We start from the raw sequence: 26,876 nt of genomic DNA, 5'->3' as shown, positions 1-26,876 counted from the left end.
TGCAGAAGAAAGAGAAAAGAAAGAGAAAGAGCCAGAGGTGTGTGGTGCTGCTCTTAGGATTGCAACAGAAAAAAGGTATGAGACTTTTAAATAACAAGGTGCTGATACTTGAAGCCTTCTGAAGTTTTATTGAAGCACTCTGAGTGTTGTGGCCATCTTGACAACCACAGAATGGCACTCTGGTTTTGTTTTGCAAAAATCCATAAAATTGTACACAGGCAGTTGGGACTTAGCTTCACACTGTGCTCTGCAATTGCTGTTCAGATGCAGTTTCTGCAGAGCTGGGCCCTTGCATTACCCTGTGATGCTGCAGGACACCAATGCAGCCTCCCCACCATGAGTTACAGTGCCGGTGAAATGTTTAACTGCTGTATTAACAGCGTGGGGCTGGGCTCACTTCTACACGAGTCATCATGTCTGGAATATGAGATCACTGCTCTTGTCTCCAGGGAGGCTGCAGAGGCCACAGCGGCGAGCAGAGCCATCCATCACACGCCCAGGCTGTTGCTCCGAGCCCTCCTGGCCAGCATCCCTGCGGGCAGCAGGGCTGGGCTGGGCTGCAGGTGGCGATGCTCGGCAGGGAATGCTCAGCTCCATCCCGGAGGAGGCTGCATTCTGAGCCCTGGTGCCCAGACTGGGTTGCAGATGTGTAGCCTGGGCTATTCCTGGGCTGTGAGAGGGCCAGGCACTGCAGAGGAGTGTGGGATGGCACAGTTACAGTCAAAAGAATGAAAGAGAAAACCCTGACCAAGAAGGAGGCTGTCAGTGCAGAGGCAGCTGTGTATGAAATGTGCCCAGAGCAGTGTGTTTTCCCATCCAGGTGGTCTGAGGGCACTCTAAGATGGGATGAGTGGGCTGGCATCAGTCTACCAAACCAGACTGTGCTGGGATGCTCAGGAGAACGATTGTGAGTCCACATGCAATTCTGCCTTGCAGCAGCCCTTTCCCAGTACTCTGGGGATTGAGGCTTCTGGCTGTGATTCCCTGTTTCTCTGAAGGAGACTTGGGAACCTTAAGAGAAAACCGGTTGTCTTGAACAGCCCATCCTGCAACTCGAAAAGAAATCTATTTTGCGATTAAGTTATTCAAATCAGAATGTGCCATATGCAGCTTTTCCCAGTGGGATGCAGCCAGCGGATGCATTGGCAGTCCCTTCTCCCCCACCCCCCCTCCAGCTCACATTAGGTTAAACAAATGCTCATAAACCAAATAACAACCATTTTTTGAAATTTGGGCCAGTCTCTGCTCTGCCTGTATAACTGAGGCTCTGGGATATGTCTGAGAGGAAATGTCACACACACAGGAAATCTGCAGGGCAGGAACTTGAATGCATCTCTCCATTCTATAGTGGTGCTGTAATGAGTGGCCCATGCTGGAATAAGAGCAATGAAGTAGAATATTTAAATGTATGCTCCACTGGGGTGGACTAGAAGTTGAATATATGGGATTAGGGATTGAGTTTTAGGAGAGGGTCCATGGCTAAAGGATGAGGTGGTGAGAGTTTTCTGATAGTTTTTTATTACCATTCCCAGAGAACCCTCCGGCTAGCTGGGCTCTGTCGTGATATGGTGAAGTTTTAGGCAGGTCCGGACCCCAGGCAGAAGCGCGCTTATTATGGAGAAGGAGCGACTCACAATCGGTGGTAAAGAAGGTGTTCATTCAGGGCAGATGCCCAGGTGTTCCAGGCTTGAGTGTGTGTGTGAGTGAGGACCAGAGATTTTTGGGTCTGTCCTGCTCTTATGATCAGGGTGGAACTCAGTGGAAATTAAGGGGAGTGACCAAAAAGAGGGATGTGACATTACCATTTAGGGTTGAAAGGGGTGGGATGATACCTGAGGCCTTGTCTGGCCATCTGGCCTGCCTGGGCCATCAAGACCCTTGGGTGTGTTCACAGATAAGATATAATAGATTCTTAACAACTGGAGCCAAGGCTATCAGAGACATACAATGGGCTAGCCCAGGCTATTGAGAGATATACAATAAACTGGGCCTGGGCCATCAAGGGACATACTATGGAAAAGGGGCACCCTTTATGTGACTTAAGAACGGTGATCAGGGGAAGTGGGGATGTGTGGGGGTAGGAATGAAACCTTACAAAACCTTAATAACAAAGTTATACAAAAATTAAAAAACCCAATTCCACACCACTACAGTTTTTGTATTCTTTTGTTTTTCTTTAAAAACGAGTCTCTCCCATTCGAGGCGGTGTGTCTGCAGATTCGAAATTCAAGTCTGTCTCCTTCCTGGTCAGTAGACCATTCTTCCACTTGAGAGGGGAGGGGCCAGTATTTTTTTTGAGGCAGGACTTCATCTTCGTCCACTTCTACTGAGAAAAATTCTTTTGGCTTTTCTTCATCATCAGGATTTGCATGTGGAGGGTTTTGCTCCTTAGCTATAGAAAGGGCTGTAGAATGGCTTCATAATTTGATATTTTAACCATGCATCTAAAACAACAACAAGTAATAAGAATTAAAATGACAACATACAAAATTAAAAACCCAGCTTTGACCCAAAACTCTGCCCAACCCGGTAGTCCCCAGTCCTTAAGCATTCTGCTCAGCCAGTCTTCGGATTCTTTTTTCATCTCATCAGCAGCAGTCAGAACGTTTTGACAGATGTTTTTAGCACCAGATGACATGTTTACTGCTGGCTGCAGGGTAGCTTCTCCATCGGTCAACATTTGGAGACTGGCAAGCAGGAACAGCTGTAGGAATCTGGCAACCAGGGAGAGTTCCATCTGGGACAGGGTTAGGTCTGAGGCTGTCAAAAGGAACTTAAGACAACATTTACAAATCAATCAGGGAAAAGCAGGAAGAGAGCATCTTCTTCCCATGAATTCTTTTGCTTTTTCTTCATGCGCCAGGAAGCAACAGAGACTTGTGACTCTTTTGGTCTGGAGACCCTAGGAACATAAGGTCTCACCCATTTTGCAGGGATCCACCTCAGTCCGGAGGAGGTGGAGACGCAGGAGTACCCTCGTCCCCAGGTTACCAGATCATGAGGTCCCTCCGTCCTTCCGGTCTCAGGGTCTTTGATGAGGACTGGCGGCTTTTCCTCTAGAGTTAACTGTTTGCTTTTTCTGAAGTGCTGAACAATGGGTGGGTTCAGCGCTTCAAAAGAGCAATTTAAAAAGTTCAGTGAATAAAGCCTTTGCTAGTCTAATTGAGGGAGGTTCAGTTTTTAAAACTCTCTGTTGCTGACTGAGGACCCTTTTTAGATCTCTGTGGGTCCTCTCCACTATGGCTTGACCTGTCGGGGAGTGGGGGATGCCAGTTTTATGTTCCACTCCCCATTGCTGTAGGAAGTTACAGAACTCCTTGGACATGTACACAGGCCCGTTATCTGTTTTTAAGGATTTCGGAATGCCCATGAAGGAGAAAGCCTGGACTAGATGTGTTATAGCATCCCAGGATTTTTCCCCTGTGTGGGCAGAGGCATAAACAGCACTGGAAAAGGTGTCCAGAGACATGCACACACTTTTGTTTCCCAAACTGTGGGATGTGTGTGATGTCTGTGCCACACTTCACAGCTATGAAGCCCTCTGGGGTTTGTCCCTACATTTATGGTGGGCAATGCATGTTGGTGACAAGAGTGACAGGTGGCTATGATTGCTTTTGCCTGTTCACGTGTGATATCAAATCTGCGAACTAGGCCTGGAGCATTTTGGTAGAAAAGCTCATGACTGATCTTAGCCTGCTGAAACACATTTGGCAGCGAGGCCATTTCTACAGGGGCAGCCAGAGCATCAGCTCTTCTGTTTCCCTCTGCAATGAATCCTGGCAGCTCTGTGTGTGATCTCGTGTGCATAATGTAGAATGGATGTTCCCTGAGGGAGATCAATTTAATAAGTTTTGAGAGTAATTGGAAAAGTGCAGCATTGGACACTTCTTGTAGAATTGAATGTTCAGCTCTGGACACCACTCCTGCAACATATGCGGAGTCAGTGACCAGATTGAATGGTTTGGAGAACCTTTTGAAGGCCCTGACGACAGCGGCCAACTCAGCTACTTGAGGTGATCCTTCTACTTCAGCAATATCTGCTTCCCACTGCTGAGTCTGTTGATCCTTCCAGGTCATGACTGACTTGTGAGACCGACCGGACGCGTCAGTGAAGACTGTCAAAGCCTTCAAAGGTTTCCAGCTTTGAATATTTTTAAGCTTTAGTGTGAATCGGGCCTCCGAATTAAAAATTTTGTGGGCTGGTCGATGAATTGAAACTTGCCCTGAGTATGAATCTAGAGCAAATTGCAGAGCTTCACTGTTTTGAAGCAGATTTTCTAACATTACTTTTGTGATTTGGTCTGATTGTAATTTGATGGGAATGTGGATGCACTTGAAATCACAGCCTGCTAATTCTCTGATTCTCATTCTGGCTTTCCGAATCAGCTCAGCTACTAGCTCCTGTGGCCATGTCATTCTTTTGGACCTCTGATGGCTTAGGAAGATCCACTCTATTATTAAGAGTGGATCTTTCCTTTCCTGGTCCTTTGTTGATGTATTTGTGTCTTTCTTGTCCCATTGAAAAATCGCCCCATGTAAATGTGGCAATCTTCCAAGGATAATAAATTGGAAGGGCAGGTCAGGATTGCATCTGTTCGCCTGCCTGGTGGATATGATTACCTGTAATTTTTCCAGTGCCTTTTCTGCCTCTGGGTTGAGCACCCTAGGAGAACTCAGCTCTTCTTCCCCTTTTAACAAATCAAAAAGAGGGGCCAGGTCTTCTGTGGTCAGACCCAGCCAAGGCCTCACCCAATTCAGGGCTCCACACAGTTGATGGACATCTGCAAGAGTTTTAATTTCTGTTTTAATTGCCAATTCTGTGGTTTAATTGTTCGCTTACCAATTTCCAAGCCCAGGTACTTCCAAGGTGGCATCTTTTGAATCTTTGACTTTTGCAACTCAAACCCTGCAGCAACCAGTGCATCGACTGTCAGGTCAAGAGCATAGGTTAGTAAGTCTTCATTTGGTGTACACACAAGCACATTATCAGTATTATGGAAAATAATAGCTTTTTCTGCTGCCTCACGAACAGAGGATAGTAAGGAAGAAACATACCATTGGCATATTACAGGACTATTGAGCATTCCTTGAGGTAAAACTTTCCAGTGGTACCTTTTTCTGGAGGCTTCCCAGTTTAGGGTGGGAACTGAAAACGCAAAACGCTGGGCATCGTCAGGGTGTAGGGGGATTTGAAAGAAACAGTCTTAAATGTCAATTACGGCCAGATCCCAATTTCGGGGAAGCATTGTAGGGGAGGGCATCCCTGGCTGGAGAGAACCCATTTCTTCAATCACATTGTTAATTTGGCAGAGGTCTTGTAAAAGTCTCCATCGGGTCTTATCCGATTTTTGAATGACAAAAACTGGAGAATTCCATGGGGAATTGGTTTCCTCGATGTGTCCTTTTTTCAATTGCTCTTTTACCAGATTGTTCAGCACCTCTAATTTTTGTTTTGTGAGTGGCCACTGTTCCACCCAAACTGGCTTATCTGTTTTCCAAGTCAGTTTTTGGTGGGGACGCTGCTCAGCGACCGCTACCTGAAAATTTTTTGAGGGGTCTGGAATGTTCATTGTGACCCCCCACTGAGCCATCAGGTCTCTCCCCAGCAAGGGTTCTTTATATTTTAAAACAAAAGGGTGGAGGTTTGCCAATTGCCCTTTCGGTCCTTGAATTTGCACAACATTTTTTGATTGTTTTGCTAATTGAAAACCCCCTATATCTTGAACTTGTCCACCTATGCTTTGTAAAGGCCAGTTAGAGGGCCAGTTCTTCTCAGGAATTATAGTGATGTCGGGCCCAGTGTCCAGGACAGCTTTAATGGAGGCTGTTTCCCCACCCATCGTTAACTGGCATTCTTCTTCAGGCTTGTTTTCCCCTATAACAACAGCAGCATTTATTGTTTTATCGTTTTCACCTGTAGGGGGATAAAAGGTGGGAATTAACTGAGCAATTATCTGCCCTTTGGGAAGGAACACAGGTGGGTTTGTACAATGCAACCAGACAATTAGGTGTTCAGGAATAGATGAAAGTTGTGCAGGAGCAATTTCAATGTCTTTAGGAGTATATTTACAATCTCCAATATTCACGAACTCTGCATCAATTTCAGACCAAGTTCCTCTGTCTGAGCTAACAGAGGCAAACTGCCAATCAGTGTTCTTCAGCAGCATGGGTTCAGTCAGGCTCAGTCTGAAAGGCTGGTACAGTGAGGTAGTTGTTAGGATTTGCTTTATCAGCTCTCTTGGAACACCAAATTCTGGCACTGTGCTTTTGGAGGAAACTGGAGTTAAATCCTGCTTACACAAAGGAAGAATGGCATTATTATCATTTTTATTGTCATTTTCATTTTCCTCTCCCTCATTTACCACCCATTTTTGGTCGTCACGCTGGGTGGGACCATGCTCAAGTTTTAGTTTTTTTGAGAGGCTGTTGAGGATTTGTTTCCCTTCCCACCCTGTTCTCCCTCCTTATCTACAAATTTATCAAACTTTTTTCTCATTGGACAATACTGAATCTAGTGTCCTGGTTGTTTACACAACAAGCACGGCTGATTAGAGTTAGGTTTGTAAGGTGGCCTTTTTTGGGTTGTAGAGTAGGAAGCGGGTGAGTTGCTTGACTTTTCAGTGTCTGCAATAGAGACAGATTTGACATTTGTTCTTTTCTCTTGGTGATTTGTTGACAGGCTCATCCAAGGTACCTTTTCCTCACAGACCTTTAACATGTCTTGGAGGGTTGGTCGAGGGGTCATAGGTAGTGTTAAAATTGCTGACCGGCACTTATCATTACAGTGTGACAGAACTGTTTGTGTTACCATTTGTTTTTTTAACTCTGGGTTAATGGCTTCAGCTTCTACAGACCTAGTCAATTTATTTATGAAATCCACAAATGGTTCATTAGGTCTTTGATATATTGTGTCATATGGTGGTAAAGGACCATGAGGCTGAATGCGGAAAAATGCTTGAATAGCTGCTTCCTTAATTTTATCTAATACTGCTGGAGGAAGGCTCTGGGCTTGCATTTCAGCAGGCTCTCATTCACCTTGACCACATAAATGATTTAAGGTCAGAGGATTACCATTAATATCTAGGGCTGTGGCTGAATCCTGTAAAATATTAGGAAGTATTTAATTTAAAATACCTTTCCATAAAGCAAGCCACAACTGAAACTGCCTCATCGCTGAGACATTGTATTAGGTACTTAAGGTCAGCTGGAACTACTTTTGATCTTGCCAATTGAGCTTTCAAGCAGCCTTTAAAAAGAGGACTTTGTTTTCTGCATTCTTTTAAGGATTTAGAGAGATCTCTAATAGCATTTTTTTGTTATTGGTTTCCATTCTGGAGTTAGATTCCCCATCTGTCCAGTTGATATGTGACTGGGGTGGCAGTGAACACAGACTTTGGAATTGAATGGTTTGAGTCTGATTCACTGCTTTCAGTTCTGAGAGGAAGGGGGGCAGAAGAGGGGGTTGGGGGAGGGGGAGCATGAGAACGGGGGGCGGAGACACCATGGGAACGGGGGGAGGGGCGGGGCCGCCAAACCTCGGGGTGAGGAGTTTCGTCTTTTGGTGACGTTCGACGAAGCTCTGTCCTCGGGGTGGGGCGAAGGGGGGAAATTGGGGCAGAAGGAGGGGGGGAAGTCTCGGGGGAACTGGACAAGAAAGAAATAGAGTCAGAATCAAGCACATTGCTGTTGCCATGACTACAGGGGGGACTCCCCCGAGCCGGCTCAGGCGGCATTTGCAATTTTGTAACTCGCATGGGAGAGCTACTTTGTGGCGACCGAGTCCCTGCACTGCCACGGGAGAGAGATCGGTTCCTCTCTGAGCACTCAGCAAGGGGGCTCAGGTGCCTACTACGCCTCCTGCGCGGGGGGCGGAACGGAGGGTGGAGCTGCACTGCTTCCACGATGCAGCCTGGAGGGAGAAGGGTCATTTTTAATTCTGCGGTTTTTTCTGCTATCAATGAGAGGCAAAGAGACTTGCCGCTTTTTCCCGGGGGGAAGGGGGGGGGGGCTTGGGGGGCTTGGGGGGTGTATGGGTGCGGGTTCTCTCTGTGCCACGGCATCCCGTGGAGGACGCAAACCACGAGTTCTGCCACCACTCGCGCGCCCCGAGCCGCGGCGATCTGTCTCCAGGTCTGGGGAATCGCTGTAACTGGGATCTCACCCGCCTGCTGGAGCCTCTGAGCCGCGGCTGCCGCGCCAAAACTGCGGCTGCTGCGGCCATACCGCTGCAGGATCTCTGGCCGTGGCTGCCGTGGCCGCCATTTTGGGATGGGGGGAAACCACGAGCGCTCGAGCTCGGAGCTGCGCCTATGGGTCTCCGGGCTCAACAGGGAACTCTCCCCACCCCACCCCCCCCCTCCCGCCGCCACTGCATCTGCGATATCGTGGCGCTGACACCGGGGGGCGCTCACGGCTCTCGCCACCACGCCATGTGGCTGAGTCCGGTCCGCCATTAACCACGGGGTCTGAGGAGGCCATGCAGCCATCCGGAGACGTGGAGTCATGTGATTTCGCGCGGTCCCGACTTTTGCTGGAACTATTATTAAAGATTTTAAAACGAACGCATTTTTTTTTAACTGGGGACACAGGGGAGGGAGCCCGCTCAGTCTGGACATGACTGGGACGGGCATTTCGGGCCGGAGAGCTACTCTGACCTTCTTTGAGACGGGGCTGTTTCTGAGAAAAAAAGGGCTGAGGGAAGGAGAGTCTCTTCTCTTCCACGCTGCAGGATGCCGATCTCTAGCAGCGTGAGTGCAAAGAGACTGCTCTGAGTCAGCTTTTCTCAGAATACCAGCTTTAGGGAAAGGGGGGATGGGTTTAGGTGAAGTCAGGACTTGAAAAAACTATTTTTTTTGCCGATTTTCTTAATTTTTCATTTTTTTTCCCTAACCACAACTGCTCTAAGCTGCTGTGGCCAGGCAGCAAATTTAACAATGTGTACTTCTCCAGCATAAGATAATTTGGTAAAGAGTTTGCAAACTGAATCCCAAAATTTAACACTACCACAATCTTTTGCAGTTAATTCAGGGAATTGATTAAAGAGAAACTTTAGAAGCTTTTTCAAGTCTTTTTTAGAAAACTTAACATCAGCTTCTGCAAGCTGAGAACAAATTCTTAAATACACACTCTTTTTTGTAGCAGAATTCACCCCACCCATGGTGTTAGAAATTAAAATTTGCTACAATGTTACACACAGCGAAAACAAGAGAAACTACAGCAGACAAATCCACCCGACACGTGTTGAGGGGGAGGGAGTGGCCGCGCCATCGCGGCCACAAGGTGTCACTGCAGAGCAATAAAGAACAGCAGACAAAAACAGCCCCCGTAAAGCTTATTTTTGCTGAGAAAAAAGAGTAAAAAAGAGGACGGATTTCCCAAAACAAAACGCAGTTTTTGCGAATCCATGCACTTGCAAACGGCTTCCCAATTTCCTTACTTATGAGGGGAAGGCACCCTTTTGTTCCACCAGGAACGTACAAAGTTAAAAAAAATAAATTTTTTTTTTTTTTTTTTCACTTACTGTCCGAAGAAGAGAGAAGAGTTTTCCCTGTGGCTTCTCCCCGCCTGGGAAAGGACCCCTTCCGAGTACGTGAGAGGGCTGTCCTCTTCTCGCCAAGGGTGTTTTTTCCAAAAGTGCAAAACAAGCCAGAGTTAATTCTGTATCCTGAGTTGCCACACGGTGGCGGATTAGCAGCACATGCTCTTGGTTACAGCTCCTGATCACAGTTCTCCAGGCACGTGTTTACCTCGCTGTGCTGAGGGCTGCCGGAATCCTCTTGCCCCACGGATTGGGCATCAGTTATTACCGTTCCCAGAGAACCCTCCGGCTAGCTCGGCTCTGTCGTGATATGGTGAAGTTTTAGGCAGGTCCGGACCCCAGGCAGAAGCGCGCTTATTATGGAGAAGGAGCGACTCACAATCGGTGGTAAAGAAGGTGTTCATTCAGGGCAGATGCCCAGGTGTTCCAGGCTTGAGTGTGTGTGTGAGTGAGGACCAGAGAGATTTTTGGGTCTGTCCTGCTCTTATGATCAGGGTGGAACTCAGTGGAAATTAAGGGGAGTGACCAAAAAGAGGGATGTGACATTACCATTTAGGGTTGAAAGGGGTGGGATGATACCTGAGGCCTTGTCTGGCCATCTGGCCTGCCTGGGCCATCAAGACCCTTGGGTGTGTTCACAGATAAGATATAATAGATTCTTAACAACTGGAGCCAAGGCTATCAGAGACATACAATGGGCTAGCCCAGGCTATTGAGAGATATACAATAAACTGGGCCTGGGCCATCAAGGGACATACTATGGAAAAGGGGCACCCTTTATGTGACTTAAGAACGGTGATCAGGGGAAGTGGGGATGTGTGGGGGTAGGAATGAAACCTTACAAAACCTTAATAACAAAGTTATACAAAAATTAAAAAACCCAATTCCACACCACTACAGTTTTTGTATTCTTTCATCACCTACAGAATATCTGAAGGTCACAGGTAGGAGGAATTCTCAGTGCTGAGACAGCTATTAGTGTGATGGTTCTGTTTTGCACATCAATACCAAATACTATGTGGAAAAATTATTCTGTTTAGAGAAGCATCTAATCTACCTCCAATGAACACTACATCAAACCATGTACGTGCTCTGGCATTTCTGAAATTTCTAAAGTCTAATAGACTTTAATGATACGACTTTTTGTCTATCAACTACTGCAGATGTTGCCCGTTCCCGAGAGAAAACACAAACCAACAGAGTGTCAGTTTATGCGGTGCTTTATTCGAGGGCCCTGGGGACCTGAGGACTAGTGTCTCCAAGTCAGCGTCCCAAGTTGGTTACAAAAGATGCTCATCTTTTATACCTTTGTTACAAGTCTTACTTCATCAGCCTACGTGCAGTCTCCTACGTACTTTACTTTAAACATTCACATTCATCTTCCAGGTAACCTTTCTAACAGCTATAAATTTTGCACGCTTGCTTTAGCTAAAATAAAGGTTAATTCTCTAAGCTTAACTCCCACCATAGAAAACATTTTATTGGTAACCATGTAATCATATTTCACAAGTAATTAGTATACCTGTATGTACTACATGCTCTACTAAGTCCTTTAAACATTGTTCCTTGTATCTGCAGATTCTCAGGCCTCATTTCTCAGGTTTGGTTCCCATGGGCCTGCACAGGAACCAACTCCTTAGCCTAACTACTGCTAACGGAGGCCTTATGGCAACACAGAGACTTCTCCCTTTCCACCCTTCTCATCGGTAATGTCTGGGTTTTGTAGTCCTCCGTAATGCATTACATTTTGCTTATATGCTTTTCACCCTTTTATTATAGAAAATGAGGACTATTGCTGGGCAAACTCTGATTTACAAATTCCACAGGCTTTGTTCATTTACAAATCAAAAGGATAAATGAAATTGGATTGGGACAATAAACGAACAGGGATGGTATTATTGCTACAATTCCACTGAGGCATTGATTTAGAAGAATTAAAGACTGTAGTCAAAATAGATAGTGCTGAGATAATGTAGCCAGGACTTCCCTTTTGCTAACAGAAGCCAGACTGAAGGAACTGATAAATCTTGGAAGGAACTGATAAATCAGGGAAGCTGTCAAACTAGGCTTTTGCATCCTGAATAATCAATAGACCCCATGAATACAATACAATCATAAATCAAACAGTCCTGGAAAAAACAGGATTTAGCTGTCACGAACACTAAAGGTTAAAAAGTCAAGGGAGGAAGACCCATCTTACTTCATCATTTTGGGACCCCACCCCATAAAAAAGACCACCGACCCATTTCAAAGAACAAACTACGCATGCTTGATGGCTTTTTGGGCTAATTACCATACGAAGCGGGGAATGGGAGGTATCAGAGTTATGAATATGCATTTGTAGTTTGTGTATTCAATACTCCTGTACATAAAAGACCCTGTGATGATCTGTAAATTGCGTGTGTGTATTTGGGAGCGATCCCGCACGCTGTCCGGCGTCATAATAAACATACACTTTCTAACTTTGAATTGTTAGAGAGTCTTTGTCCGTCATAGTTGGATATTGGTATTAGATCAATATCCATAGTTTTTTAATAAATCACCCCCTTCTTTTTTCTTGCACCGGCAAAACTCTTCCCACTGCATTCTCTGCCAAGCGAGTCACCAACTCCACAATGCATGAAATAATACAAAGCAACAAAACAATGACTACTAGTAACAACAAAGCTCCCTTTGTAATATTCTCCAAACATCCAGTGATTCCCCACCCCTCAAACCATTCATCCAACATTCATCCCAGTCACCAACAGTCAACTTCTTCATGTTATCTTGTAGTTGCCTGAGTTTCCTGTGAATGGATGCCAAATGGTCAGAGAGGTTCACGCAACACATTCCTTCAAAATTTTTCACACCTGTGCCCGTGAACTTAATAGCAAAACTCTATAACAGCTCTATTTTGCAGTGTGCTGTGTCTAATACTATCTACAGCAGTGAGCATCTGATCCAAAACAGCTGAAGTCATATTCCACTGCTCAGCTGTCCACCATCCCAACCCACCAAGTGTAGTCAAAGCTTGAGCAGCAACAACACCTAGAGTAAAGATCAATGCCACCATTCGTACTGGAGTGCCCTAAGACTTTATGTAATTGCCACAATCAGGTCCCAAGCCTGTGATTGCTCCTTTAGCTCACTTGCCATGTTCCACTCTCCAAATTGTCTGATCCAGCAACTTGCCCCTGCTAGGAGCAAACATAGCTTAGCTAGTCTCCCCAAGCAACAGGGTCCACCAAATGCACCACTCAGGATTGCGGGCCATGCCCCATCTCCACAGATTAAAGAGACACCTGGTGGAAGCATTCTTACAGTTGCATTCTCACCAGCACTTCCAGGATAAGTCCAACTGTGGCAATACTCAGCCACATTCTGATACCATGGAAAATTGGGGTCAAGGATGACACTATTACCCTTGGGACGTGGGACTATGACATTGCCCATATGTTCTGCTGTTAAAACAATTTGCACCTTATTAAGGCTATTACTGGTTATCTCTTAAATATGGGACAAGATACATAAAAAAACAACTACAGTCAACCAAACTTATTAAATCAAATCTTGTCACTGACGCAGGGTCTCACAGCATGAGAAAAATAAAATAATGTCCAAATAACTGAGACTCAGGAAAAGGTCCATTAGTTGAAAATGTTGATTCTTGACATCACTAAATGTCTTTTTGGGAACCTGGAACAGGAAATAGCCGAAGAAGGTTAGTAGGAACACTATACCATGATGGTGACATAAGGCTTTTGCTGACTAGTTTCCTCTGTAAGTCTCTAGACACAGCCATCTTCTGGCAGTCCTACTTTTGCTTCTGTTCCGATTATGAAGGCTGTGTGGTGGTGAAGTCACTTCTCACTGGAGCTCACTTTTCTTAGAAGCAATTGATGTCTGATCAAATGAATAGATGACTACTTTTAATCTGTTAATGATAAAAACACATGCACCTCTTCTCTTTAAGTTAATGCATCAATTGGAAAATATTCTGAAAAAAAATTCTATATTGATAAAGATGGATTTTTCCCTTAAAAGCCTGGAAAGTTTTGGGAAACTTCATGCAGCTAGGTTACAAAGTGTTTTTTCACTTACTTGTTTTCCAATTGCATGTAGATTACAACCAAAAACTTGGTAGATCTGAACACATAGATCCTCTGGCAGATGTGACCTGAGCTCAGAATTTAAATTTAGATTTGATAACTTTTTCTCCAAATCTTTAACATAACTATTACATTATTCAGAATTATCTGTTGTCTAAAGTTGTGATGCACATCTTGCATTATTCAACCTTCTTAAGCCACTAAATTCCCCCTTATCCCCCTTTTTTGTTGTTGTTGTTGTTTTTGGGTTTTTTGTGTCAAAAACAGCATGCATGTCTCTTGCTAAGGACATAAAGGGAATAACAAACCAAAACTATAGATGTAATGAAACAAAAACCTGACAGCAATCAAGAATAAGTCAGGTACAACCATTAGGAATATTTCAGATAACACACCTAATCACTAATACATGTGAAATTAGGTAATTAGCAATCTCTGAAATTCTGTACCATCATCCCAGAGTCTGCAACAGCTGATAAACCACAAATCAGTGAAGATTTGGACAATCATTCTCCAGATAATGATTCTCCAAGTTCTTGTCAAAGATAGGTCCAGCTGTCATATCCATAGGGTCAAATGGCCAAGTCAAGGCAACTTGAATATTGTTTTAAGGCAGAAAACACCTGGGTCTGTTGGCAAATTTCCCATCCACATAGATCTAAGGCCTGGCCACTGCCTGAGCTCTAACTGGAAGAGAATTCCCTAGACATATTTCAAAACAAGGCTCTTAAGAATCTTAGGGTGAAAGACTAATTGAACCATCTAATAACTGGTCTCCTCCGAATTTCCCTCAGGATAGGGATGCCTTAAACACAGCAAACTGTCAGAGTGCTTCTGTAACAAGAACTAAAGGTCACAATATCCTCAGTTCAAAGGAGGTTTCCGACAAAGTTCAAATATCGTTTCTTGGAACTCTGAAAAATACTTAAAAATCATGAAACAGCACTAGGTCAAACCACTGAGCTAGTGGAGAAACTAGCATAAACAGCTAGAGAACAATGTAACACATTTTAAAAGAAAGTCCTTAACCATAGCAGTTATGAAATGCTTAAAGTAATTAAAGAAAAAATAAATAAAATCTTGAAACAACATGTGTTTTCTAAGAAGCCGGCTATAACACAATAATATCACCTTATCAATAATGCCTATAATCATATCAGTAAGTTCACACCACACAGGTAATATACAGACCTCACGTTTGAGATAGAAATGGTCAAGCTACAGACTCTTGTCTAAAAATCTGAAAAGGTCCTGGTTTGTTATTTTTTACAAGTCAGCCATCCTGATCCTAAATATTCACTGACCTTTGACTGCAGTAAACTCCCACCATAGGGTTCCTTTTGCAGACTCTGCCTGCTGGTTATTTCTTACTAGAATATGGCTGTATTCTAGTAGGACTATGACAGTAGAATACAGTAAGTATTCCTTTACTGCCTCTAACTGTAGGCCTTCACCTAGCTTGACTATGACTGCAAAACTCCTACTGCAGGGTCCAACTACAGACCCAGATTGACCTCACAGCAGTGTCTCTCCCATTTGGTCAGTCTAGTCTTCCCAAACCGTTCTTGCAATACCTTCAATTCCTTCTTCCTCAGGATCTTCCTCTGACTAGCTATCCCATTCCTTTATCACACTCAAAACACAGCTATGACTTATCAGGGGTGAAGTCCACGGTTCTCCAGACCATGGCCCGCGTCTCCTCGGATGCAATATATTTCCCGGCTCTCAGCTGTTCCCCACGGCTCAAGGCTGTGCTCTCCTCCAATTCAAGATTGTTTCCACCCGTAACCTTTTCTCTTAAAATTATCTCAGTTGTAACTATTTGCAAAAGTTGAGACAATGTATTCCAAACATTCATGTATTTATAACTGTAAAATGAAACAAAAAGGGAGGTAAAAATTATGCACTCTCACCAAATGAGTTGGAATCAAAAAAACAGGATGGAAGCAAAAAGAGACTGCACTGACAAACCCAATTTAAAGCTGAAAAGACACACAGCATCCCACAGCAAGGATGGACAACAACATTCCACGAAGAAAAAGACCAGAGAGTCTCTCTACCACTCAGAATAAGGTCCCCAAAAGCTTCCATCTTCCACTCTAGCTCAAAGACATCAAGAGGCCCAAAGAACCCCTAGAAAACACAGAAAAGCCCAAACAGTCCTGCCTCCTGAACAGCCTTTATGGCCACAACCCATGGGTATCAGGATGCATAAAAAAGAAAAACACTGAACAACTGACTAGGAAAAGCTGAGTTCCACCTCACCACCATAACTTAAACAGCACTCGACCAGACTGACACCCCTAGAGCATGAGCCCAACAGTTGGTCTTCCCAAGGGCTTCCGTGAGGAGGAAGCCCCAGCTCTGCCCTGTGGCAAAGTTGAACACCTCCTCCCCTGCGTCGTCCATTGGGAGCAGCGGTGGTGAGCACGACCCCTCGAGCCCCCACCTAGAGCTGATCTTAATAAAGGTATTACAAACTAGTCTCCTTGCCCTATTGTCCTAGGGTGACTATGATGCTTGTATCCCCAATCGTCTGTTCTGTGTGTTCTGTACCTTTAAGACTGGTTCTGAAAGTGAGCAGAGAAAGAAGAAGTGCACAGTTTGTTTTGAAAAACTATTCACTCCTCTGCACTTTTTCTTCATCCTTGGACTGTGTGTTCATCTAATTCACAGACAGCGGCCAGAGAGTTTTTTTCCTTTAAGTTAGTTTAGCTAGCTGGGGCGAAAAAGCTTCCTAGACTTTTTTTTTTTTTTTTTTTTTTTTTTTTTTTTTTTTTCCTTTTTCTTGGGACTGTTTAAATCTGCTCTGGACTGAAAAACCCAGAGGAGCACCAGGAGCTGCACCTGTGGCCCACTGGGACCTGGACCTCGGCATTTTCGAGCGCCAAAGGGACTGGGACTGAGAAGAGACTGAGAGAGCTGAGCTAACTCCCAGCAAGGACTCTCCTGAGGAATCCCATTCGGAGGTTTCCTCCTAAATTTGCCCTAAACCAGGACACATATTCATTTCAATCATACTCAATACAACTATAAATATGACAAGATGTAGCTTATTCTACTATTATTAACACAAAAATAAAATGAAAAAGTGAACAATTTGTAAGTAGAATAACCACATGATGGTATACTGGAGGGATAAAAGCCTCAACAAGCATAGCAAACTGATAAGTAAATCAGTTATGAGAAAAACCCATGGCAACTGCAAATTTCACCTGAACAAGAATTTAGTAAAACTTCTTAAAGTGCAGGGTTACTGAAAACAAATATAACAATGTGTAATTTGGCAGACTGCGGAACAGCTGAGTAGCTTCTCACAACTGTACCCTGTGTTTTCTCATCTGGCAAATTTGCCAACCTTCTTGTTTAGGAATTCAGATTATGTCAAAATCTTTGATAGGTAATAAGGCATTGCATTTATCGCTTCTTATCTCTCCAGCATCCTTAAACCTGCAAAAAATTTAGAATTCATTCAAAAAACAAAATTAACTTTAAACCCCCCCATATCGACGTGTTTTCAAGGCATACAAACAAACTGCATCCTCTTCCGCCTACAAACATGTTCATTAGCAGGTCATCACAGCTGCTTCAGGTGGAATTGCCTTTTGTCTAAAAAAAATAACTATACTTTGAAATTTAGAGAAGCATCTTTTAACAAAACTTAAGAAGAATTTTGAATTAAACAACTCTTAAACATGATACAAACTAACCTGAAGTGAACTTAGCATCCGGATACTAAAGAAATAACATAACTTAACAGTACTCTAACCAAAACATAGTGGAGCTTAATTATGCTTAGCTCTATCAACCCTTAATTTATATTAAAATATGAATACAACCTTGAGTATAACTCATAGTAACTGCAGCTCTACAAAAAAACCCAAAAAACCTAAAGTTTGGTAAACTGCTATTCAGCTTTGCAGCATTTTGCAAATGCCTGTACAATATATTCAAGTTTCTTCTACTTTCTCCCATGTTTCTTAGTAAGTTTTTGGGTTGTTGGATCGCTGTTACTCTCTTCTCTGAGATTTCTGACAAGGTCTTTTAATTTCCCTGCAAAGCTGTCTGCTCTTGGCTCTCTTCTACCTGGATCTGCCAAAACAGGGTTAGTTGACTCCCAAGTTAGTTTTAGAGTGGTAAATGCATCCATGACTCCAATTAAAAATTTTACTTCTATTTTTACTATCCATTGTGATAGCATGTCTTCCTCAGAGTAGTGATAGGATTTTGCACTACAAGTGAATGAATTGCTACCATTTTCCTTTCTGGCCCTGTAACTGCAATTGTATATTCACTTTGCAAACACAATGCAGCTCCTCCAATTCCTGCGCCGGTGTCTGACATGCCTGTAACTGCAATTGTCCTGTTGTGATATGTCAAGTTGCAGGTTATCTGTGGTTGATCACGTTGTTCTTGGCGGTGGCTGCATTCCCAATGGCCAAGACAGCTGACTCAGGAGGGATGTCAGGCAGGGGCTGGGCTGTACTTGGCTGGCGGGGCGGCGCAGCCCACGGGACTGGCAGTGGCGGCGAAGCTGCCCTGGCCCTGTTCTGGGTCCCTGCCTCTCTGGCCACCGCGGAGGAGAAGGCAAGGATTCTTTTTCGAGTTTCCCGACAAGGCATAATTAAAAGCTGGTTATTTACTATGTAAACCCCTGTTTCTTTAATCATTTTTCGCCTCACTCCAGCCCAATTAATTGATTTTAAACTGTTTCCTGAAGTATCATGTGATTTAAAATTTGAGGGGTCTGTTTCTGGATTCAGTGAGCCTGCATCTTGCAAATCTGTCCCTTTTGCCGAGATAGAATCATTTCCTCGCTGTTGTATTCCTTCTATTTGTGTATAACTTTCTATTCCGTTCTTCTCCCACCCTGCTCCTTGCAATAATAGAAGCGGCCAGAGGTGGCACTGTACTTGGAGGCTGCAAGCCTCAGTGGTCACAAAATAGCATCAAGGGAAATGCACCGGCTCCAGATAGGGTGCCGCATTTTGTTGTACGGAAAAGAACAAGAAGCAGCCTTTCTGTTGTATGAAAGGTCTTTGAAGGGCGCCGCCATTTTGCTGTACGGACGGCTGTGCTACACATGCGCAGTGCTGCTGAAGGACACTGCCCGATTTCGCGCCATGTTCAAAATGTGTCCCGGGCCAGGCCCCTCCCCCTGTGCGGCCGAGGGGAACATCTGCAAGACTGAGCAAGCCATGCATGGGTCCGAGGGAGTCCTCAAAAGGTTCGCTGGGACTTGGCGTGGGGTCTTTCATGGGCTCAGCAGGGCCGAGCACGGCTCTGATTTCGGCGGGACTACCCGTGGTTTCTGCGGGGGGGCAGTCATGTGACTGCTCGCTGGAACCTCTAACTTGCTCATAACTTTATTAAATACGCTGCATGCAGCGAGCAAAGAAGCTGTAACTTCATGTAGTTTCCGTGAGATTTTTAGTTACCCTAAGCAATAAACTTCATACTTCTTGCTTAGAAACCAAACGAGAATGCAATCCTTTCAAAGTCTTTAAATTACAATAAACATCCCTTTGTTATTTTGAGAGTTTTTGCCCCGGTCTCACTTTCCTCGGTGCCCGCGGAACCCCGCGGACAGGGCTCGCTCCTGAAAAGCCGCTGGGTCTGTTGAAAAAACCCACGCACCGAGACTGGGAGGGAATGACTTTGGAACTCCAGCTCCGAAAAGGAGTTGTGTTTCAGGAAACATTTTCCTGTTCCTGCCATCTTCAGAGCTCGGTCGCTCCGTGTGATAAATTTAGGGTAAAAATTCGTGTATGAAATAATAATCCGATGTGTAATAAGAACAATGTTAATAAAATGTAAAATCCAGTAGGAGGCAAATCGTTTCCCCCCCCAGCCTGCCAGTTTCAGTTGCGAAGACAGGACAAGAATCATCAGACTAGACAAAGACTCTGGCCAACCTTGATAAGAATCACTTCCTCGCCAATGCAAGGAGAAATTCCTTCTTGACGACGACGCAGATTTCATCAACTCCCTGGCAGGACATGCAAACTGAAATCAACATAAGACTGACCTGTGAAATTGACATAAGAAAAGAACCTTCCCGGAATGGAACAACGGGGCTTGACAAGATCCGGAAAGGCCATTGAAAAGAAATTCGGACTATTCAGCCCACCCTGGACACCTGGACTGCCTAAGGGCAGAAAAATCCTATAAAACAGTGGACTGAAAGCTGCACAGGCGTGGATTTGGGCGTCTTGTACCCTGGCGGGCGGACCCCTATCCACCCAGCGCAGCGCTGATATTCTCCTATTTTGTGGCTTTCTCATTTTGCTGGTGTTCGATATTCTGTTATTAATAAATTGTCTTTTATTAATCCGATATTTGCCATTGCATTTATAACAGATTTGGTGCCGTGACTTGGATTTGGAGGAAGCTGCGGGGACCTGCGATCCAGGAGGGTACCCCTGCCGATTTTGGCGGCCTGGTGAGTGAGGAGACCCCGCGGCTCCACCCGAACCTCCAAACCAAATTTAGGAACGAGAAAACCACAAAATAGGACAGGGGAGAGGATGGATCCGGGGGCAAAGAGAGCTCGGGAAGGCAAAGGGCCTTCGGAAAAGCTGCGGCTTGCAATTGCTCGTAAAACGTCAAAGTGCACGAAGACATCCACGCAGGAAAAGGAGCTGTAAGTACTGCTGGTTGAGCGGGTGATCGGGCGAGTGTGTGAGACGTGATCTGATCACGAAGCGAGTGTGGACTTCAAGGTCGCAGTTCCGTCTTCCCGCGAGGGGAACGGTCGGCCGCGAAGGAAGCGATTTTGTGTGAAAACTCTCTCATATCGCTCGTCAAAACTGGGACTAGGGAAGTCTCAGAGACCGATCACGGAGTGGGCAAAAAGGGGAAGGGTACGTCCTGGTGAGCTCGGGAATTGGTAAACCCTTTTTGCCAGCGGACCAAGGTAAGGGTCCAAAGAGAATCCGAAAGGTTTGAGAACCGATCAGGGACCCCCCAGCACAGCTTGCTGGAGGGGTGAGTGATTGGAAAAGCCCCCTTTCCCTGAGAAAGATCCAGAGACACAACACACAGGCAGAAAAGTCGACTTGCAGGGAATTTTGAAGATTTGGTAAGGAAATTCGCGAAACATGGGACAGAAAAAGAGTAAGCCCCAGAAAAAGACCTCAGAAAAACCCCCCTCCGGTAAGGGAAAGGGAACCATGAAAATCCCTCAAAACAGTCCCTTGGGGTGGATGTTGGAACATTGGGGAGATTGCTCACAGAAAAAAGAGAAATCCAAGGAAAAAATGATTTACTATTGCATGGATGTGTGGGGTGGTGAAGAATTGAGGAACCACCTTACGTGGCCAGTAATGGGATCATTTGAAAGTTGGACATGTAGTGAGTTGAATCGCTATGTGGAAAACAAGAGCCCCTCGGACCCCGAGGAGAGGGAATACGCCCGGCTTTGGCTAAACACCCGAGCGGGTTTGTTCCCGATGAAACAGAAAGGGCGGCCTGGAACTGGGACCGAGCCCTGGGACCCCCTGGATCACCTCCCACCTCCCACCTCCCTACAATGGGCTGAATTCCCCACCCTCTCCAGAGCAAGTGGTGCCCACGGCTCCTTTGGACCCTCCAGACCAGCTTTTGGGGGCACAGGCATCCCAGGTGGGGAGCCATGTCTCCCATCCATTGTCCCCACTGGCAGTTCCCTTGCTGCCACCCCCTCTCTTGCCTGTTCCGTCCGGCCTGGGTCCGTCGGCGGCGCCCCCGTCGATAGATGCCATGACCGAGGGAGCCCCCTCTGAGATCCCGTCTGCGCAAGCATGGGAGCACTCTCGTTCACTTTTTCCGCCGCAACCAGGGTTGGTCCGAGTGGAGGAGAGACTCCCCTCTGCCGCACAGGCGGCAGTTCCGCCCGCACAGTCCGGGAAAGGGAGACAACCCACTGCTACCAGTTCTCCCCCTGCTAGCAGAACCCGCTTGAAAGCAAGGATGATGGGTGATGAATGGGGAGAGAGTGAGAATGAGGGACACAATTTACTTCCACTGAGGGAGGTACCAACGGCCCCCGGGGTCATCGGGTTTGTGAATGTACCTCTCAACACAGGGGATGTAAGAGCGTTCAAAAAGGAAATGGGGCGATTGTTGGATAATCCTTTTGGTGTGGCAGATAGGTTGGATGAGTTCTTAGGGAACAGCATTTATACCTATGAAGACCTGATGGCAATCCTGAGGTCTCTGTTCAGCAATGAGGAAAGAGAGATGATAAAACAGGCGGGTATCAGAGACTGGGACAGGAGAAACCCACAAGGGACACCCGGGGATCAAAAGTGGCCCAGCTCTAGCCCGAATTGGAACGCACAGACAGAGGACAGAAAAAGGAGCATGATAGACCTGAGAAATATCATAATCCAGGGCATTCGGGAAGCCGTCCCAAGGGGTCAGAACATCAGTAAAGCTTTCAATGAATGTCAAGGGAAAGAGGAGTCCCCCACCAAATGGATTGAGCGATTGAGGCGAAGTCTGCAGATATATTTTGGGACGGACCCTAATTCCCCTGTGGGGGAAGTGCTGCTCAAAACACAGTTTGTAGCGAAATCTTGGGAGGACATTCGGAGAAAGTTGGAAAAGATAGATGGCTGGCAGGATAAGAGCTTGCAAGAATTGCTGAGGGAAGCCCAGAAAGTGTACATGAGGAGGGAGGACGAAAAACAGAAAGTTCAGGCTAAGGTCTTGGTAGCAGCTGTGAAGGAGGTCCAGAGACAGGAGCAGGCTTCGGGTAAGTATAAAACCTTACGCCAAAAGCCTCAAGGCCCCCGCAAGGCGACCCCAGACACGAGAAGGGAACTGCCTGAGTGCTACTATTGCAAGAAGGCAGGACACCTTTGGAGGGATTGCAAGAAAAGGATGAAAGATGAAAAGATTTTTCAGGAGGATTAGGGGTGTCAGGGGCTCTTCACCTTGGGGACCAGGACATCTAACGAGCCCCTGGTAAAACTGAAAGTAGGTCCCTAGCGTCAAGAGACCGTTTTTCTGGTGGATACCGGGGCAGAAAGGAGTACTTTACAGCATTTACCAAAGGGGTGCACAGCCAGTGAGGAGAGAGTTATGGTGGTGGGTGCAAAAGGGGATCCTTTTAGAGTGCCAGTGATAGAAAACGTGGAAATTGAATCAGAAAACAAAGTCTGCTTGGGGAATTTGTTGTTGGTGGAGGAAGCTGATTACAACTTGCTAGGGAGAGATATGATTATCGCTCTTGGAATTAGCAGAGTTGTAAAAAGTTCCGATCTAGTGGTGAAAATGTTTAAGCTCACCGAGAAGGACAAGGCAGACATCAATCCAGAAGTATGGCACTCAAAAGGGGAGGTGGGGAAGCTAGAAATAGACCCCATTCACATCATAATCGAGAACCCCGAGGACCCTATACGGGTCAAACAGTATCCCATTCCCCTGGAAGGGAGAAAGGGATTGAAGTGGGTAATCGATGACCTTTTGAAGGGAGGAACAATAGAGGCATGCATGTCCCCCCATAACACCCCTATACTGGCTGTGAAAAAGGCAGATGGAAGTTATCGGCTAGTTCAGGATTTGAGGGCAGTGAACGCTCGAACCAGGACTAGATTTCCGGTAGTGGCCAATCCATATACTTTATTGAATCGGCTCACGCCTGAGGATGTGTGGTATAGTGTGATTGACCTGAAGGATGTATTTTGGACTTGCCCCTTGGATGAGAAAAGCAGAGATTACTTTGCTTTTCAGTGGGAGGATCCCGATACCAACAGAAAACAGCAGTTAAGATGGACAGTGCTTCCCCAAGGATTTGTGGAATCCCCTAATCTGTTCGGGCAGGCTCTGGAGCACATCTTGACTCAATTTACCCCGAAGACAGGGACAAAACTGTTGCAGTATGTGGATGATCTGCTAATAGCTGGATCTTCTGAGGAAGGTGTGAGGGAATGTACTGTGGAACTGCTGAATTTTATTGGAGCTAAAGGTCTGAAAGTTTCAAAATCCAAACTGCAGTTCACGGAGCCCGAAGTGAAATACTTGGGTCATTGGCTGTCCCAAGGGAAAAAGAAATTGGACCCTGAGAGGGTCGCGGGAATCACAGCATTGCCCGCTCCAAAAACTAAAAGGCAAATACGCCAAGTGTTAGGGTTCCTGGGATACTGCAGACAATGGATTGAAGGTTTCAGTGAAAAGGTGAAATTTCTGTATGAAAGGTTGAACACCGACAGGGTGAAATGGACTGAACAGGATGAATTGGATTTCCAAAAATTGAAAGAGGTCCTCATGACGGCCCCAGTACTGACCCTTCCAGATGTGAATAAAGAGTTCCAATTGTTTGTAGATGTCAGTGAGCAAACTGCACAGGGAGTCCTGACTCAGGAATGGGCCAGCAAAAGGAAACTCATAGGATTTTTATCTAAAATCCTGGATCCTGTGAGTTGGGGATGGCCTACGTGCTTACAGGCCATAGTCGCAGTGGCGCTCCTGGTAGAGGAGGCGAGGAAAATCACCTTCAGGGCCTCTCTGATAGTTTACACCCCTCACGATGTGAGAAACATTCTACAACAAAAGGCAGAAAAGTGGTTGACCGACTCCAGGCTTCTGAAATATGAAGCCATTCTGATCAGCTCCCCGGGATTGGAGTTAAGTACCACCTCGGCACGGAACCCTGCACAGTTCATGTTTGGAGACCCCTCCGAGGAACTGCTGCATGATTGTGCTGAGATCGTGGAACTCCAGACAAAAGTAAGACCAGATTTGGAGGACCAGGAATTGGAAGGGGGAGAAAAATGGTTTGTGGATGGGTCGGCGAGAGTAGTGGAAGGGAAAAGAAAATCGGGGTATGCAGTGGTGGAATCGGGCCCCCTGAGACCCGAATGGTCGGCCCAGGCTTGTGAGCTTTATGCTCTCCTGAGGGCTCTCAAAAGGTTGAAGGGAAAAAGGGGGACCATATTCACTGATTCTCGGTATGCGTTTGGGGTGGTTCACACTTTTGGAAAAATCTGGGAAGAGAGAGGTTTGATAAACACGAAGGGGAAAGGTTTGGTCCATGGGGAAATGATTCGACAAATCTTGGAGGCAATCAGGGAACCCAAAGAGATTGCGGTGGTGCATGTGAAAGGGCATCAGACCGGACTGCAATTTCAAACCCGCGGTAATAACCTGGCTGATCAGGAGGCAAAAAGGGCAGCATTGCTCACGGTGAGCGTCCCCGAGGTGGTCGGGGAGGAGGACTCTGAAATCCAAATATGTCCCTCAGAAAAGGACATTGAAGGATTCAAGGAGATGGGAGGGGCATTGGAGATGGGAAAATGGAAATTGCCGGACGGGAGGGAATTGGTCCCGAAAAGTGCGGCCAGAGGGATCCTGAGACGTCTGCATGAACAGACCCATTGGGGAACACGGGCATTGGCTCACCAGTTTCTGAAGTTCTTCGGGTGCAAGGGAATCTTTGAATTGGCAAAACAAGAGGTACAGGGGTGCGTGACTTGCCAGAAGGTGAACCGGTCCAGATCCAAACAAGCGGCTCTCCTCTCTCATACAGGCCGTTTGAAAGGATCCAGGTGGATTTCACTGATTTACCAAAGGTCGGAAGATATAGGTATTTATTGGTCATAGTGGACAAATTGACGCATTGGGTAGAGGCATATCCAAGGGCAAAAGCCACGGCTCAAACAGTTTCCAAAGTGTTACTGGAAGAAATAGTCCCCAGGTATGGAATCGTGGATTGCATAGATTCAGACCAAGGGACTCATTTCACCTCAAAAATCATAAAACAATTAACCGAGGCTTTGGGAATCAGATGGCAATATCACACCCCCTGGCACCCTCAAAGTTCAGGACAAGTGGAGAGAATGAATCAGACTCTAAAATCACAATTGGCAAAACTCATGCTGGAAACGAAAATGTGTTGGGTGAAATGCCTTCCCCTTGCTTTGTTGAATGTGAGAACCATGCCTCACTCCGATACGGGGCTGTCCCCCTTTGAAATGTTGTATGGGATGCCATACAAACACGGAATGCCGGTGGGACATCCCCGAGTCGAGGATGTGCAATTGCAACCTTATCTCATCACTGTAAACAAAAATTTACAGGAGCTTCGAAGGCGTGGACTCATTCCCCAAAGTGCCCCTTTCGGGTTTGCAATCCATCAGATTCAGCCGGGAGACAAAGTGTTGATCAGAACTTGGAAAGAAATCCCTCTCGCCCCGCAGTGGGAAGGACCGTTCCTGGTGCTACTCACCACTGACACAGCAGTTCGAACCGCCGAAAAGGGTTGGACTCACTCGTCAAGGGTGAAAAAGATCGAGGACCCAAAAGCCTTGGACTGGAAGGTTACCACTCCTCCCAGAGAACTCAAAATCAAGCTCAGGCGTCAACCTAAATGACCAGTCAGATAAGTTGCAATACCCCAGACTGTGAATGTTTTCCTTTCATTCATTTTGAGTGTGTATACTGTAAACAGGTTTGGGTCACCCATTGTTGGGGAGGGAATCGACCTAGAGGTTTGTGTACTAACTGTCTAGTTGAGGAGCAGGATAACACAGACTGTCTCTTAATACTTGCCACTCGGGCCGGACTTTTGGAACTAGACTCTCCTGAGTGGTACCAAATTTACAGAAAGGGAGTAAGGGGAAAATTGGACGCTAAAGCAGAAGCCTTAGCAGTTGAGTGCCGGAGGACCATCAAAGTACCTTGCCGAGGGGATACAATCAAATTATCCCGGTGGGCAACCTACAAGAGAAGGTTTGCCATCAGGACCACACGGGCCCCTGAAGCACACCCTTGCTGCCGAGAAGATGGTTTACCCCGCCGTATGTTCACATATGGGCGAAGGGCAAGGCAAAGGGGTATTTCGGTGGGGAATCCTGACAGTCCTGAGTCTAGCTGTGTGCTGGACCAAGGGGGCCCTTCCAGGGGCGCTCCTTGGGGAGAATCCTCCTGCGAAGTGTGAATGGTGCTTAACAGCTCCAGAAACCGGGCAGATAATGGATTGTCCTCTGGAAAGGCAGTTGGGTGATTGTTGGGCCAATGGCACTCGATTTCACCTTTGTGAATTGGAAGAAAGGGTCCGGTGCCAACGCTCAGGGGCAAGTCCTAAGGGCGGGCTGTTCAGGGATCCTGCTCACTCACTCATTAGACAGAGGCGCGAACTCGAAATTCCTTACCCGGTACAAACATGTCAGCAATGTAACAAAACTGTATGGGTGGGAGGAAAAAGGCAATCTACTTTCCTTGCCTACTACAAGGTGAATCCCCTATGTTATGACAAAACAAAA

The sequence above is a fragment of the Zosterops lateralis genome (assembly GCF_965231275.1).
Source record: "Zosterops lateralis genome assembly, chromosome: W".
Taxonomy (NCBI): domain Eukaryota; kingdom Metazoa; phylum Chordata; class Aves; order Passeriformes; family Zosteropidae; genus Zosterops; species Zosterops lateralis.
This window is presented reverse-complemented; position numbering follows the sequence as displayed.